This window comes from Canis lupus, chromosome 9, assembly GCF_048164855.1.
Source record: "Canis lupus baileyi chromosome 9, mCanLup2.hap1, whole genome shotgun sequence".
Classification (NCBI taxonomy): domain Eukaryota; kingdom Metazoa; phylum Chordata; class Mammalia; order Carnivora; family Canidae; genus Canis; species Canis lupus.
Genome location: NC_132846.1, coordinates 21,964,475 through 21,978,097, shown reverse-complemented (window position 1 = coordinate 21,978,097; position 13,623 = coordinate 21,964,475). Strand labels below are relative to the sequence as shown.

At 34.9% G+C, this 13,623-nt stretch overlaps 2 pseudogenes; both read right to left on the bottom strand.

Annotated features, from left to right (window-relative positions):
- Positions 1–3,690: 3,690 nt before the first annotated feature.
- LOC140640662 (pre-mRNA-splicing regulator WTAP-like) lies at positions 3,691–4,471 on the bottom strand (annotated as a pseudogene).
- A 7,181-nt stretch (positions 4,472–11,652) lies between these two features.
- Positions 11,653–12,069, bottom strand: LOC140640661 (zinc finger protein 706 pseudogene; annotated as a pseudogene).
- Between the last annotated feature and the right edge of the window lie 1,554 nt (positions 12,070–13,623).

Below are 13,623 nucleotides of genomic sequence, written 5' to 3'. Positions count from 1 at the left end.
CGATCCCGGGTCTCCAGGATCGCGCCCTGGGCCAAAGGCAGGCGCTAAACCACTGCGCCACCCAGGGATCCCAGTTCTGTCATATTTGATCATGAAATATAAATGTTTATTTTTTTATTAACCTATCAAATTTTAAAATTTATTTATTTTACTTGCTCCATGATTGTAGATATAATTCAGTAAAATAGTTATTTGTAATTATTTGGAGAAATATAAAAAAAAATACATGGGTTAAATATTTTATATATCTGTGACCTAAAATATGGTATCTGATAGACATATTTTTTCCTGTTAAGTTTAATGCAGTTTTTGATAGAGCAAAAAATTTTTTTAATTGTATAATAAAAATAAAAACTAAGATTTAAGTTTAGAAGTCTGTATAAATGATAAAAGATCTAATAGAAATCTAAGGAAATAATGCCTGAGATATTTTGGAAAAGGAAACATTTACAAAATTTTCCTCTCTAACACCTTTAAATTTTTTTTGTTTTAAATTTATATGGATAGAAATAGATAAACAGAAATATAACTGAAATTCAACTGCATATTTCCAAAAATATTGGTATATTCAAATAGATACAATTCAAGGCTCCAATTAAAAAAAAAAAAATCTATATTGGGGCAGCCCCAGTGGCTCAGCGGTTTAGCGCCACCTTCAGCCCAGGGCCTGATCCTGGAGACTCAGGATCGGGTCCCACGTCAGGCTCCCGGCATAGAGCCTGCTTCTCCCTCTGCCTGTGTCTCTGCCTCTCTCTCTCTCTCTCTCTCTGTGTCTCTGTGTCTCTCATGAATAAATAAAATATTTTTTAAAAAAATCTATATATTCTATGAAAGACACTTATTAATTTCCTCAGTAGAACCAGTGAGAAAGAATCAGCAAATATCAACATTTAGCCACAGTGAACATTTATGGTAGAATGAACTGAGGCAGGTTCTCTGAAAATTGCACAGAGAGAATTTCTGGAACTCATCATCAGACAGTGTTCTCTCTAACTCGTACATTAATGAGGAAAAAAAGAAAGTTGTATCCAAGATTTGTTGTCAAGAGTGGTTTAGGTTTTTTTATCTGCAGCACCTTAAAATAAAGGGCTTTAAATGAAGGTAATGCACTGCTTCTCATCACAGATTGGGAATGATTAAAATGCATAATTAAAATTTATAACCCAAAAGTAGGCTAATATATTGGAAAGAAAAACATTCATTAAACATAGTGAGTTTGGCAATGGATGCATTGTTCGATGTCCTAGGCGTGGCTGATCACCTGAAACAGTTAAGAAATAATTTTGATAATAGAAGAACACAGGATCCCAGGAAGATATCTTCCAGGAAACATTTAATAATAGCCATGTGGCAAACAGACCTTCATCTGTTGGCTGACTGATTCATTTCTATTATGTTTACTCTTTAGTGGAAAACACAGGTTTCACCAGGGCACAATCTAACACAGCATTCAACTCTCTCATGCTTCTGAAAAGTTTGAGCTACATATTTTGGATGCAATTATACAATTGCATAGAGCATACAGATGTAACTACCTATTATGAGAGAAGGCTGGTGCTGGAGAATCCCCAAGGAAGATAGGAAATAACTCTAACCTTGCAGAGTATCTTGATGATTATCAAACACCACATGGTGAAAAGGAAAAGGAATGGCATCAGGCAATAAGGCATTGTCTGATACTTTTAGACAATTATGTTAATATAGAAAGAAAAATATAATAAGAGCACTCAGTGGAGATATATGAATGATGGTGTGCAGTGAGTTGCTCTAAAATATATTAAGTTCGATAAGTTCTTTATAGATTTGGGATACTAACCCTTTATCAGATATGTCATTTCCAAATATCTTCTCCCATTCTGCCAGGTGTCTGTTTGTTTCATTGACAGTTTCCTTCACTATGCAGAAGGTTTTTATCTTGATGAAGCTCCAATAGTTCATTGTTGCTTCTGTTCCTTTGTCTCAGGACAGGTCTAGCAAGAAGTTAATACAGCCAGGGTTAAAGAGGTGGCTGCCTGTGTTCTCCTCTATAGGATTTTTATGGTTTCCTGTCTTATATTTAGGTCTTTTATCCATTTTGAATTTATTTTTGTGTAGGGTATAAGAGAGTAGTCTAATTTCATTCTTTTACATGTACCTGTACAGTTTTCCCAACCCCATTTGTTGAAGAGACTGTCTTTTGTTCATGTGGATATTCTTTCCTACTTTGTCAAAGATGAGTTGGACAAATAGTGGTAGGCCCACTTTTTCCATTTTGTTCCATTAGTCTATATGTCTGTTTTTGTGCCAGTACCATACTGTCTTGATGATTACAGCTTTTTAATATAACCTAAAGTCTAGGACTGTGATGCTTCCAGCTTTTCTTTTCTTTTTAAAGATTATTTTGGTTATTGAGGATCTTTTGTGGTTCTATACATACTTTAGGATTGTTTGTTCTAGCTCTGTGAAAAATGCTGGTGCTATTTTGATTGGGATTGCACTTTATCTTTGGACTACTTTAGGTAGAATAGACATTTTAACAATATTTGTTCATCTAATCCATGAGCATGGAATTTTTTTCCATTTTTTTGTTCTCTTCAATTTCTTCCCTAGGTGTTTTAATTGTTTTCAGTGTATAAACCTTTTACCTCTTTATTTGGATTTATTCCTAGGTATCTTATGGTTTTAGGTGCAATTATAAATAGGATTGATTCATTGCTTTTGCTTTCTGCTGCTTCATTATTGATGCATAGAAATGAAACAAATCTCTGTATGCTGATTTTGTATCCCATGACTTTGCTCAATTTGTATATCAGTTCCAGCAATTTTTTGCTGGGGTCTTTTTCTCTTCTTTTTACTCTTAAAGATTTTATTTATTTATTAATTATTTATTTATTTATTTGGCAGAGAGAAAGAGAGCACAAGCAGGGGGAACAGCAGGGAGAGGGAGAAGCAGGCTCCCCACTGAGCAGGGAGCCTAGTGCAGAACTTGATCCCAGGACCATGGGATCATGACCTGAGCTGAAGGCAGACACTTAACTGACTGAGGCACTCAGGTGCCCATTGGGTTTTCTATATAGACTATCATGTCATCTGTGAGGAATGGAAATTTGACTTTTTTTCTTATCAATTTGGATCTCTTTTATTTCTTTGTGTTGTCTGATTACTGAGGCTGGGACTTCCAGTACTATGTTAAATAGCAATGGTGAGAGTGGACATCCTTGTTTTGTTCCTGACTTGATATCTCAAGTTTCTTAATTGCTTTGAAAATGCAGTTTTTTTTTTTTTTTAAAATCTCACTGTTCACTTATTCATGTTTTCTGGTATAGATATTTGATTCTTATAAAATAAGTCAGTCATGGTGATGTGATAATACAATACATTTTCTACAGTTATACTGTGTGTTTGAAAGTTGCTAAAGAGTAGATATTAAAGATTCTCATCATGAAAAAAATAACAATGTATGGCAACTAATGTTAACTAGACTCATTGTGGTGATCATTTTGCAATATTTCCAAATATTTAATCATTACATTGTATGCCAAAACTAATATAATGTTTTAGATCTATTCTATTGCCATCAAAAAATATTTTTCATTAACCATAACAACTAGATAGAAAGTTTAAATTTATTCAGTAGATTTAATGCATGTTTAAATACTATTTTGATTCATAATTTCTCTTGACTACATTTTTGTCAAGTGTCTACATGTTCTAGAAGGGAAATTTTTTGGAAGTGGCCACTTCTTCAGAATAGTCCCACACCATCAGGCCTCTGAAGCAAGGGGAAGGAGAAGAGAAAAAAGTGCAAAACACAAGGTTCATCTGGTAAGTTTTACATTAATTATTTCAAGCTGGAAAGTATAAGAATGTGGATTTTTTGACTCAAAAAGTCTAAGTCTTGCTGTGAAAAGAAGTAGTTGGTTCTCCCACCACAGTTTTTTCCCAGGGGGATGGTCAGGGAATTCTTGATTGGGAAGTATGTTTGTTTACCTATCAGGCATTGACGTCTAGGTACTCAGTTATTTCTAGCTATTTTCTGTTCCAGTTTACCTTTTGTTTTTAGGAAAAGCAAGTTGATTGCTGAGTCTACCATTGTTGGTCTCAGTTGGGAAATGTTAGGCTGTTGGACTTGCTTGACTTACTGGATCTGAGTAGTACACTCTTGTATCTCTTGCTCCTTGGTTGCTGCTCACCATTACAAGGATGTTTTCCCTGTGTGCACATTCTGGTTGCTGCTTTAGTTTTTCTTAAGACTTCCTTAAGCCAATTATATCATTATAATCAAGATCTGTGTACTTGTCCTACAAATCTCGGACATATACTTCATACTGTTTCCATCTTAGAAATAACTCATCTCATACCATAATTTTGAAGTCAGTTAAACCTTTATGAGAAGAAGTTCCTTGTTGGTCAGCAAGAATCCTCTCCAGACGGAGGCCCCACCAGTGCCAGCCACATAGGCCAAAGGCAGCAATGCCTGCTTGCAACCCATGCCACTAGACTGTGCTACTCTGGACTCCCCCAACTCCTCCTTCTGCTACAGCCCCTCCACTCCTCTTTCTACATCAGATTTCTTTTTAGTGTCTTTAAAACAACATTAATTTTCCCCTGAAAAATAAATGTTCTAATTATATGTAGATGGATCTTACTAACACTGGGTGATATGAATGAAGACACTGTTAGAAAAAAACAAAAAAGACAGTCCACAACTGTGAACCAGATAATACTATTTCAATTAGATCAATTTTGACAAATTTTAGTTGACCCTATGATACAGATGTTCAGTTATGTTAGCTAATTATGTGTGAGCAGTTGTGTATATATGCATGCATACTTACATATGCATATACATATAGTAGTCATAATTTTATAACTATAACTTGTAAAGTCATGGATGCTTAACTATTGCTCTATAAAGCAGGCAATATTCAAACACAATATTACAATTTTGAAATGTATACAAATTAAAGAATGTCAGAATTTCCTTGATAGATTATAATAACAAATAGATATATAGTACTGCTGTTTCTATAGTAACAGCATAGACTTAGGTAACCAAATACAGGGTAATTTGTTATTTAAATGTTCATACCCATCCACCCCCATCCACATACATGATAAAAGTTTGTTCTTTTTAAAAAAATATTTATTTACTTATTTGAGAAAGTGAGCAAGTTGGGAGATGGGCAGAAGGGGAGGGAGAAAATCTTGAAATAGAGTCCCCACTGAGAAAGGAGCCTGACATGCGGCTGGATCCCAGCACTCTGAGATCATGACCCGAGCCAAAATCAAGAGTTGGCTGCTTAACTGACTGTACCACTCAGGCACCTCAAAACTTTGTTCTTTGCATAAACATTTTTGGTTATATCTCATTACCAAAAATAATTTTTAAAAAGCTTCACTATATTCCTCTAATATATCCAAATTAGGTACATCTTAAAAATTTTGAAATGATTGAGACATTGGTTCTCTGTTGATTATTCACTCTTGTTTATGTTATGGCTTCATTTTCATGAAATACTGTATTATAGACATATTATAGATAAACATAAAGATATATTTTTTCTAATTTTATATGCAGGCTAATTCTTATCATTAAGAAAATTGACTTGGATCTCTCAAATTCAGAGGTGAAAAGTTCTCAACATTACCATAATTGACATTTGGGACAAAACAATTCATTATGGGAGGTTGTCCTGTACAGTATAGGATATTTAATAGCATCCCTGGTCTATATTCATTAAATGCCAGTAGTAACCACCACCACTCTCAGTTGAGACAAGCAATGAATGTATATAACTCAAGCAGTGTGTACCAAAGATGTTTCCAGAGGTTGTCAAATATTCTCCAGGAGACAAATTGGCCCTTGTGGTGAACAGCTGGTCTAATGTTTTAAAAATATTCATTACCAGCCAAGTGTATATTAAAGATGATCAGGAATAGATGGAATATTTAAGAATTTGAAGTATTTGAAAAATAAATATAACTATGATTAGTGTTCATGGATTCTTCTGATTATTCAAATCTTGGGTCTTGGGAAGCCTGGGTAGCTCAGCAGTTTAGTGCTGCCTTCATCCAGGGCATGTTCCTGGGGACTTGGAATCAAGTCCCACGTCCAGCTCTCTGCATGGACCCTGCTTCTTTCTCTGCCTGTGTCTCTGCCTTTCTCTTTCTCTGGTCTCTCATGAATAAATAAATAAAATCTTAAAAAAAATTATTGAGTCTTTAAAATATTTTAAAATATTTGACAAATCAGCTAATTTCTTTCTTAAAAAATAAGTCACTTAAAAAAAAATAAGTCACTTAATAATATGTAATAAAAATCACACAATATCTATGTTAGGAACTTTAAAAACGTCTATGACTTTATACCATGTACAACTTAATGAATTTGTTTGTCATGGTTTTATACATGTTGGTAGTTTCCTGAGTCAATGATTGACAGTTTACTACTAATCAGTAGTAGTAGCTACCAGAGTATTCATTTTATTTTTGTTAGGTCCCTGTGTCTCAAGTTTTATGGGGAGACACAAAAAAAGCCAGATGATAACTGCACACTTAGGATGGATTATATTATGGGAAAGGAACTCTGTGTTTAGAGAGTTCAAATCTCTTCTAATTGGAAATTAATACACCTTCCCTTTGTTCCAGAAGTGACAATATTTCTATCTTCAAGGCCATTTGTTATGAAAATATCCTTGCAAAAATTCTGTAAGAGCAACAGCCAGTGCTTTGCTCACAATACATACAAAAACATCAGACACAGGGAGAATTCTTTCTCAACAGGTACTACATACAGATAGATTATGTATAAATTCAAATTTAATTACTGCTAAATAAATATTGAAACAATTTGAAATCCAATATGTGTGACATATACTGACTTTATACCTGGAATAAAAATATAAAACTTATATAAGATATATAACTGCTGGCCCCAATATTTGAGAGCTAGCCTGCCTAGAGTTAAATTTCAAATTACGTATTTACCAGTGATATGATTCTTCTAAAGAAGAGTTTTGTTTTGTTTTGTTTTTTTGTTTTGTTTTTTGTTTTTGTTTTTTTTAAGATTCTATTTATTTATTCACGACAGACACAGAGAGAAAGAGAGAGGCTGAGCACAGGCAACGGAAGAAGCAGGCTCCATGCAGGGAGCCCAACGTGGGACTCGATCCCGGGTCTCCAGGATCACACTCCGGGCTGAAGGTGGCGCTAAACCGCTGGGCCCCTGGGGCTGCCCAAGTTTTCTTTTTTTAACTGTCATCTTTCATCCTCAATTTCTTCTGTAAAAGAGAGAAAGATTCTAGTACTTATCACATCAACTGTTGCTAAAATTAAAAGTGGTGATTTACACAATGTATACTGCATAGAACAAAATAAAATCTTAATAAATGCTATTCATTGTCATTTCTTTTTCACTGTATGAGTATATTCAGTGTGCAGGTCACTGGAGTAAGCATTGAAATGCAGAGATAAACAACATGATCCTTGTTCTCATGAAGAAGATGGTTTTTGGATGCAAGAAACAGTCAAAAGTTATTTATTTTATTTTATCTTTACCTATGGTAAAGATATGAAGAATATATTGCACTTTCTATTAAGCTGTACAACTTTGCATGTGATATAATTAAAAAAATTATGAGCATATTTATAAATTAAGAGAGAATTTAATGGATATTTTTTATTTAGCCTGAAAAGTGAAATTTCCATATCTCAAGAAAAAGCACAAATAACCATATTTTGTGTTATGGTGTTGTAGAGGTTGAATAGAAATTAAAATGCAATAATGTCATTGTTTTTTTTAAACCACTTAACTTAGACTTATGGTTAAGACGGTCATTCTAAAAAAAATTGATTATGGAGTATATCATTGCTGTATTTTAACACTTCAGCAGAATAAGAATGGTTCTAATATTTATATTCTTACTGTTTCCTTAAAACAATTTTAAGTTATTTTCTCTCTACTTATAATTTCTAGAAAACTAAATTTATCTCAAATTGAGTCTTATATTAAATTTCTATTTCTCTGAATATATTTGTTACATTTCTGGGTTTATTGCAGGCTACCTGATTTTTTTTTTTAATCTCTAACGTCCTTAGCATTAATATTCCAAAATAGAGGTAAGTTTCATATTCTTAATATTTTCTAGTGTCACTTCAGATTTTCTTTTTCTCTTTGCTAATTTGGCATACTTTTTCTTTTATTTGAATAATCTTCCATTTCCATGATTCAGTTTACATACCAATTCAGCAAAAATTCTCTTAGATCATCCTAATGAAAATTTAGCCCATATGATTTTGTGTAAAATTCTTCCATCTTTCATCTATTATTTGTTTATCTGATCATTTTTTATTATTTATTTTTTAAAATTTTTGGGGGGAGTTCAATTTGCCAGCATATAGCATAACACCCAGTGCTCAAACATTATACGGTCTCATTCATTTGGGGAATTGTTTATCTAATCAATATTTGCTACACATTAACTATGTGCCAAGTACTCTGCAATGTGCCTAAAGAGAGATTAATTAGGATACCATCCCTTCCGCTCCATGAACGTGAGGTTTTATAAATGAATATTGAGGGGTAATATTCAGTTGGGTTAACCATTAGACTCAGGGTTTGGCTTAGGTGACAACCTTAGGATCATGAGATTGAGTCCTGCCTAGGGCTCCATACTCAGCAAGGAATCTGCTTAAGATCCCTTCTTCCTCTGCCCCTCCCACTCTCACTCTTTCTCTCTCTAAAATAAATAAATATTTTAAAAAGAAGTGAATACTGATATGCAAACTCACTTTCCTTTTATTTCATGACTATTTAGACTTTTAGCCATGTGCACAGGAGCACACGAAGGTGAGGAATAAGCTTGTACTTGAAAATGATAGTACACAGCTAATGAGTAAAAAAGGGAATAAATTATAGGGAGAAGAGAAGGAAAGAACATTTTAAAATCCTGGTACTTTTTACTGAAATCTTATGTTTGGTATGTTTGTAATACAGGTTATGTGTTAGGTAAAAAGTTGATGTAGTTTTTTGGAAATGTAGATATTAGATTAGGCTGGGTCCAAATCTAGTTAGAAAACTCAGATCATGTGCTTTTATCGTGTTAGACTTCATTTACTTGGGTAATTTTAAATAAAGGAGATTTTAAGTAAAGATGTAACAAAATTGCATTAATTTTGAAGGCATTTGACTCTGGCAGTAACATAGAAACTAGAAATGAGCAAATATCAGTTAATTAGAACTAGAATAACTCTGTTTGATGTTATACAGTACTAGGGCAAGAAAAGACGATAATTCCCTTCAAAATGCATTTCCCCAGTTTCCCCCAATGGCTATGTTTGTCCTCCTACCCTTTTACTCTACCTCTTTATGTAACAGAAATGATGGAGATCCTGAGGGTGTTTGAGAAACCCAAAGAATTCTATGTAACCGGAGTGAATGAGCAAGGGGAACAATGGAAAATAATGAAGTCAGGGAGTTAATATGAAATTAATAAAATGTTGTATAATTATATGCATTATATATTACAACATACACACATGCAATTACTGAACTGAGACCAAGTATGTTGGTCATATTAAGAAATAGAAAGAGAATATCTCACCTATTAAAATGTTTGTTTTATATGTTATATATGTCACATAATTATATTGTATTATTTGCTTTTGGTATTCAGTAGTCTGGCTTATTAATTATTTTCACTTTATTATCTTATAAATTCATATTCTCCCCTGTTGTGTAAGATACTGTGTATTGGTTCAACAGACATTAGATTTACATGGAAAGATCTTCTTTTACATTTTCTTTCTAAGTATCCTATTGATTTTTTTCATTCTAAGTTAATATATGTAAGGCATACCATTCTACTTTTTATTTATTCTATCCATTATCTGTTTTTCTTACTTTTATTTATATATTTTGGGTACAATACACTTGTATCCAGTTCTATTGCCCTCATTGTCATCATTCATTCGTGGATTTTTAACAACCTTAAATGCTCACTTCCAGAACATATGATAAATCTTTTTCAAATCTTCACTACTTGTCTATGTCATTCTTTGGAAGGGTTTCTAAGACCAATACTCCCAGAGGTTTTGCATTTTTATTGTCTTTTTTGTTCCCTTTATTCTTGAAAGACACTGTTGGTTGATAGAAAAACTAGATATCCCAAAAAGATCACTGTAATCCATTTTGGAAAGAAATGTTCTTTTAAAGAATTATGAGTTCAATCAGATTTTCTTCCCCTTAAAAGCACTTGATCTTTTTAGTCCAATCAGATTTTCTTCCCCTTAAAAGCACTTGATCTTTTTAGGTGGATGTCCGAAATATTTTTTTATTATTATGAAATCCCAATAATTTCACTCTGATATGTCCCATTATTGAACATTTTGGATTTGCCTTCAATACCTAATGTGTGCGTGCTTTTTAAATATGTATATTTGAGCTTTCATGCAAGAAATTTTTCTTGAATGAATAATTTTCAATACTATTTTCTTCTATTGATTTAATAATTTTGGCAGAATTGTTTTTATTGTTTATCTCCTTTACTGTAACTCTCTAGAAACTTTTTGCCTCTTCTTTTTTTTTGTATATTTTTTATTGGAATTTGATTTGTCAACATATAGTATAACACCCATTGCTCATCACGTCAAGTGCCCCCCCAGTGCCTGTCACCCAGTCACCCTATCCCCCTGCCCACCACCCCTTCCACTACCCCTTGTTCGTTTCCCAGAGTTAGGAGTCTCTCATGTTCTGTCATCGTCACTGAAATTTCCCACTCATTTTCTCTCCTATCCCCTTTAATCTCTTTCACTATTTTTTATATTCCCCCCATATGAATGAAATATATAATGATTGTCCTTCTATTGATTTACTTCACTCAGTATAATACCCTCCAGTTCCATCCACATCGAAGCAAATGGTGGGTATTTGTCGTTTCTAATGTCTGAGTAATAGTCCATTGTATAAATAGACCACATCTTCTTTCTCCACTCATCTTTTGATGGAAACCGAGGCTCCTTACAGTTTGGCTATTGTGGACTGTGCCAAATAGCCACAGTTTATAGCTGCAATAACATTGCTATAAACACTGGGGTGCAGGTGTCCCAGCATTCCACTGCATCTGTATCATTAGGGTAAATCCCCAGCAGTGCAATTGCTGGGTCGTAGGGCAGGTCTATTTTTAACTCTTTGAGGAACCTCCACACAGTTTACCAGAGTGGCTGCACCAGTTCACATTCCCACCAACAGTGCAAGAGGGTTCCCCTTTCTCCACATCCTCTCCAAAATTTATTGTTTCCTGTCTTGTTAATTTTCCCCATTCTCACTGGTGTGAGGTGGTATCTCATTGTGGTTTTGTTTTGTTGTTCTTGTTGTTTTGTTGTTGTTGTTGCTGTTATTTTACACAATATGAACATCAATATAATTACACTTGTAAAAAAAGAATTTATAACAAGGATGGACTGATTTTCAGATTTCCAAATCAGAGCCAACTGTACCTTTACACAGAATTGTCTCTGCATAAAGCCCAAAAGGGAACAGCATAAAAATGAATATTTCGGTAGCCCCTTTACTTTTGCTGATCAACAGTTAGAAAAGCAGCTGCGGGTTTGTTACCTAAGGTCTGAGGCAGTAGAAGAGTCAAAGGTGTCATGAATTCACCTGTATCAACTTTATGCCTGAATATCAGCCAATTCTAAGGAAAGTGGAGTCTTAGGATGCTTGTTTTCAAAGTGCTGCTTGAAGGTCTTCGGATCTGGCATCTGTGTCCTACAAAGAATCCAGGTATATATTAAGGCAGCTTTGGCAGAAGCCTTTTAATCATGTGCTTGCTTCCTCTTTTGTCCAGCTTGCTTTTGGGCATTTCTCTGCTGATATTGAATCTTCTGCTGTCCACAAGCTATATCTGGGCCGGGACAATCTTGCATCAGAGAGACCGGAGACACTGCAGCGGTGTGAGAGGGCTGGGGGAGGTGGTGAGGGAGAGGCAGGGGGAGCGTGCCCAGCACCACTTCAACCACTTCCACCCACCAAGGAGGGGAAAGAGGAGACCACAACAGCCCATGCCTTGTGCCCCCTGTTACCCTCATTGAGGTTTTGATTTGTATTTCCCTGATGGCAAGTGATGTGGAGCATTTTCTCCTGTGCTTGTTGGCCATGTCTATGTCTTCTTTGGTGAAATTTCTATTCATGTCTTTTGCCCATTTCATGATTGGATTGTTTGTTTCTTTGCTGTTGAGTTTAAGAAGTTCTTTATAGATCTTGGAAACTAGCCCTTTATCTGATACGTCATTTGCAAATACCTTCTCCCATTCTGTAGGTTGTCTTTGAGTTTTGTTGACTGTATCCTTTGCTGTGCAAAAACTTCTTATCTTGATGAAGTCCCAATAATTCATTTTTGCTTTTGTTTCTTTTGCCTTCGTGGATGTATCTTGCAAGAAGTTACTGTGGCCGAGTTCAAAAAGGGTGTTGCCTGTGTTCTCCTCTAGGATTTTGATGGGATCTTGTCTCACATTTAGATCTTTCATCCATTTTGAGTTTATCTTTGTGTATGGTGCAAGAGAATGGTCTAGTTTCATTCTTCTGCATGTGGCTGTCCAATTTTCCCAGCACCATTTATTGAAGAGACTGTCCTTTTTCCAGTGGATAGTCTTTCCTGCTTTGTTGAATATTACTTGACCATAAATTTGAGCCTCCATTTCTGGGTTCTCTATTCTGTTCCATTGATCTATGTGTCTGTTTCTGTGCCAGTACCACACTGTCTTGATGATCACAGCTTTGTAGTGAAACTTAAAATCTGGCATTGTGATGCCCGCAGCTCAGGTTTTCTTTTTCAATGTTCCCCTGGCTATTCGGGATCTTTTCTGTTTCCACACAAATCTTAAGATGATTTGTTCCAAGTCTCTGAAGAAAGTCCATGGTATTTTGATAGGGATTTCATTAAATGTGTAAATTGCCCTGGGTAGCATTGACATTTTCACAATATTAATTCTTCCAATCCATGAGCATGGAATATTTTTCCATCTCTTTGTGTCTTCCTCAATTTCTTTCAGAAGTGTTCTGTAGTTTTTAAGGTATAGATCCTTTACCTCTTTGGTTAGGTTTATTCCTAGGTATCTTATGCTTTTGGGTGCAATTGTAAATGGGATTGACTCTTCAATTTCTCTTTCGTCAGTCTCATTGTGAGTGTATAGAAATGCCACTGACTTCAGGGTATTGATTTTGTATCCTGCCACACTGCCAAATTGTTATATGAATTCTAGCAATCTTGGGGTGGAGTCTTTTGGGTTTTCTATGTACAATATCATGTCATCTGCGAAGAAGGAGAGTTTGACTTGCTCTTTGCCAATTCGAATGCCTTGTATTTCTTTCTGTTGCCTGATTGCTGAGGTTAGGACTTCTAGTACTATGTTGAATAGCAGTGGTGAGAGTGGACATCCCTGGCTTGTTCCTGATCTTAGGGGAAAGGCTCCTAGTGTTTCCCCACTGAGAATGATATTTGCTGTGAGCTTTTCGTAGATGGAATTTAAGATGCTGAGGAATGTTCCCTCTATCCCTACACTCTGGAGAGTTTTGATCAGGAATGGATGCTGTATCTTGTCAAATGCTTTCTCTGCAACTACTGAGAGGATCTTATAGTTTTT